Source organism: Alexandromys fortis, unplaced genomic scaffold (assembly GCF_014885135.2).
Source record: "Alexandromys fortis isolate MF-2015 unplaced genomic scaffold, M_Fortis_MF-2015_v1.1 scaffold_14, whole genome shotgun sequence".
Lineage (NCBI taxonomy): Eukaryota > Metazoa > Chordata > Mammalia > Rodentia > Cricetidae > Alexandromys > Alexandromys fortis.
Window position 1 is genome coordinate 4,726,122 of NW_026067910.1, and position 4,631 is coordinate 4,730,752.

A 4,631-nucleotide genomic window follows, 5' to 3' on the forward strand; every position below is an offset into this window, starting at 1 on the left:
CCCCCACTCCTCTCTCCCTCCCTCTCCAGTCCAAAGAACAGTCAGGGTTCCCTGCCCTGTGGAAAGTTCAAGGTCCTCCCCCCTCCATCCAAGTCTAGGAAGGTGAGCATCCAAACTGGCTAGGCTCCCACAAAGCCAGAACATGAAGTAGGATCAAAACCCAGTGCCATTGTCCTTGGCTTCCCATCAGCCCTCATTGTCTGCCATGTTCAGAGAGTCCAGCTTGATCCCATGCTTTTTCAGTCCCAGTCCAGCTGGCCTTGGTGAGCTCCCAATAGATCACATTTTTATTATTTATGTGCATGTAGCTGCTAAGGCTAGAAGAGGGTATCAGAGCTGCTGGAGCTTCAGTTCCCGGAAGTTGTGAACTGCCCAATATGGGTGCTGAGAACTAAACTTGGGTCCTCTAAAAGAGCAGCAAGCACTCTAAACCTCTGAGCATTACTCTAGCCTCTTGCGGGAATGTTAGAGCTTCCTCACTTAATCATATGAGACTTTTCATAACCTAGGTACTGTCTATTATTTCTTATTTTTGTTTAGTTTCTTTGATATTTAAAGAAATGTATGGTATATGTGTGTATGGTATATGTGCACACATGTAGAAGCCAGAGGGAGAAGTTGAATAACCTGCTGTATCATTTTCCATCTTATTCCTTAAAGACAGGGTCTCTCACTGGATCTACAATTAGGCTGGTGGTCCACAAAGCCCAGCAATCCATACAACCTTGACAATGCAAATACCACTTAAGAGTTATTTCTCTTCCAGAACTCTCATCTACAGCGCAGTTTCCACCCCAGAGAGGAAGCATAGCGCTCTTCCTCCATTTCGATTTCTCCTGAGGTAGACTTCTGCAATGCGGTCACATGCAATCATCATCATTTGTTCCCAGATTTTTAACTTCTGTATTAAATGATAAGTTCCTCCCTTGCCTCTTTATAGCTCTCAAGCCTAGGAAAGTGCCTGATATTGAATGTGACCAGCTGAGATGAAACAATGGACCGGCAAATCACAGACACACTCAACCACATCACACTTACATTCTAATCTAGTTCTTTTACCTACTGGCTCCGCAATCGTGGGCCACCTTTCCTCTGTGTGTTTAAATCTGTTCATCTTTAAGACAGGTTCTTGAGTGGCCTTAAAGAGTTAACCATAATTAAAGCAAGGGTGTTAAGAGCATAGACACTTTCTAGATTCTTAGTAAATAGGAAATGAAAACATCATTGCCACCAGGATTAACGTCATTACCATCTTCCCAAGAGCGATGGTCACAGTGACCACGATGCTGAATTTTACAGTACCATACATTTTGTTTCAAAGTTTGCTCCTCTGCTCTGGTTAATGATTTGGGCAATTTATTTAGCTTCTCTCTAACTTGGTTTGTTTCTAGAATCAAAATAATAAAAGTGCCCCCACATCGTTAAACGTTTTTGTGAGGTTCAATTAAATTATGTGTATGGTAAAACAATTCACCCCAGCAAGCTCCTTCCTACCATACCTGTTTTCCCATCTTACGTCACGGTCACTCTCACTGACTTTGAGTATTACCTCAATACAGGTGTCCTCATCAACGTGGCGCTTGTATTTGTGTCTCAGTGGCTGAGGAAAGGGAGGAGAAAAGGCACAGATGGAGAAAATGAGTCAAGCTTGCTACATAAAGCCTAATGATCTCAGGATCTTAAGAATGTAAGATTCATCATTTTGTCTCTAACTGAGTTGGGACATAGTTGTACTAGCCTTCAGCCTTCTGGCATTTAAGTCTATATTCCCAGACTTTCCATTATATTCTGTATAACACAGAGCAAGACAAGGAGGACATGCTTGGCATAAGCCAGAAGGTGGACCCTCTCCTGCTGGAGTGGTAGGTTGATTTTCTCTTAAGATACGTTTAGGCTTTGGGGATGAGGTTGGTGCTAGATTACTGACCTGGCATATAAAAGGGTCTAGTTTTGATCACCAGCATGGGCAGGGTGGAGGGATAAACTTTGGAAGAAAATGCCTTGGAGATGCCTTCTGTTTCTGGACTGCAGTTCTGTAAACTACTAACGACAGACTCCTCAGCATCCCGGCTGCAGGTCTCTTCAAACCTTGCCCCCCTAGTCCCTGCTCTTACTTTCATTTTAAATTTATCTGGCTACTTTGCTAATAATCTCAGAGTGTAGGAATTACATCTTAATTCTGTTCTCCTTGACGCCTCCACTATAACACTTTTTCATCTTAAGTATATTCTATTATAAAGCCAGCTGAAAGGAAAACCCACACCTTTTGAAATATCACAGCAAACCTCATAGATTTCATTCTCGATATATTCCTGTTCCTAAATGTTTCCCTCTGTGAAGCTACAATATGAAAGAGTTAGGCCAATGCCGGAACAATCTTGCAACAGCTCAAAGGAGAAAGAGGCTTTAAATTTGTAGTATGCTAATGAGATCATTCAGTGCCGGTACCATAAAAAAGCAAAGGCACATTTCTCTCTACTCTCTCCTGTCCTCATCCTTTACCCTGCTTCTCCATATCTAAAGATGAAGGTTAATATTAAGCATCACATTAATGGTTGTCAAATCAATCATGATTTCCTCTGAGTTATGTTACACTGAAGCAACATGCTTTATCAGAAATCAAAGAAAAGACAGTGCCAAAAGTGGATGAGCTAATGTAAAATCACTTACACGGGCACTCTAGAGACGGAAACCCGCTTAATATTTAATGTAGTCATTAACCTAAGAATAAGAGGGATAGGATAATGGATGGCCTACTCTCTTAGCCTGTGGGATAGGGTATGAAGTGAGCTGTCCCTTCTGGGATCAAATTGACACATGTCTAAAATCCATAAAGTGGGTCACAGGTGAAGGGAATAGAAACAGTCCCGAATCTCCCAGATGCATTGTGCTGAGTGGGCACTTGAGCTTGGCAGTCAGGCCTAAAGTTCACCACACTGAAAGAATCAGAGGCCGTGTCAATCGAATCGCTCAATTAGCTTGTTGTGGCAACAGACACGCTGTCCCCAGCACATATGGTCAAGCTGCAGCAAATAATCGATTATTGAGAGAAACCATCTCCAAGAAACACTAATCCATCAGGATATTGAAGGGTTTGTTTTTGTCTCCATTCAGATTTGGTTAGCATAGAAAGAGATGTCTGCTTTGACTTGATGCCTGCCCAGAGTTGTCCCAGAGAGCCAGGCTGTCAAAACCAATTGAGAAGGCAGAGCAGGGAAATGCAGGTCAAGTCTGTAACAAGAGCTAGCTGAAATGAACTTCCTCGAGATGGAAACATGGATTCTGTAGAGAAGTCGTGCAGCCAGAAGGCAGTGTGCACTGGGTCTTCCCTAATAAATGAGTTCAGCCCAAGATGGCAGTGCCATTACAGTCATTCCCACAAACTAGGGGATTACTGTCATCCCGCTCCTTTTGTTTTGTTTAATTGAAAAGTTGCTATCGCATGTTTCCTTCTCTGTTATGAATTTCCAGGGATTTTCAAGAATTCAACCTTGTCAAAGTGATCAATTATGCAATTTCAATGTATAATCAACACCTCTGCCTCAGCAATGCCGATGTAATCCACTGTTTTCTTCCTTCAGTGTGAGTCTTTTCACTTAGTGGACGTGTTTAAAAGCTGTCTCATAAAAATAAGTGGCTTCCACGGACTGAGGTATTAATGCAGGTAATAAGAATTTGCCATACAAGCATTACGGCATAAATTTGATCCCCAGTTCCCATATAAAAGGTGGTCCTGGCCATAGAATCAAGTGCTATTACTCCAGAGATGAGAGGCAGAGAGACAGGTGAATGTCTGGGGCTTCCTGGCCAGTTAGTCTAGTCAGGAGCTCTAGGTTCAGTTAGAAGCCCTGTCTCAAAAATAACATGGAAAAAATGAGGGAGAATCTTCTGTTTCCCTCTAGCTTCACATGCATACACACACACTAAGAAACACACACACATACACACATTAGGGGCAGGAGCTGTGAGGACCAGACTTCAGATATCTGGCACCAAAGCAAATGCTAGACAGGTCTAGCAGTTAGCCTGTAATCCCAGCAGTAAAGAGTCAGGCAGATAGAGAATCTTCAGGGAAAGTGAGCCAACAAGACTAGTCAAATATGTAATGTCCGGCTTTAAGAAAGAGAACACGCCTCAATGTATAAGAAGATGAAGAGCAATTAAGGAAGATACCCAAGTCAGCTTCTGATCTCACACAAATTTTCACACATATGCATGCACTCTTATACCCGCACATACACCTACACACATGAAAATATGCACACATATAGTCAGTCACAGATGCATACACATGCAAGAAATAATTTAAATAAAAACAGAGAAGTGGTTTCTGAATCAGAACAGAAGCTACAGGAAAACTGAATATCAGACTTTACTAGTCGTTAGACTTCAGCAAACTATCCAAGACTACCAGGAAAAAAAACTGAATATAAGATTTTAAGAAATGATGAACTGAGAAACCCTGTCTCGAAAAACCAAAAAAAAAAAGAAAGAAAGAAAAGAAAAGAAAAGAAAAGAAATGATGATCTGGGCAAAGTGTTGCAAGATCTCCAGGGCAAGCACAATAATGGCTAGGTTTTCTACCCAAAATGTATTTTAGAATTATAACAAGGGTTTTTGAGGACTTTTGA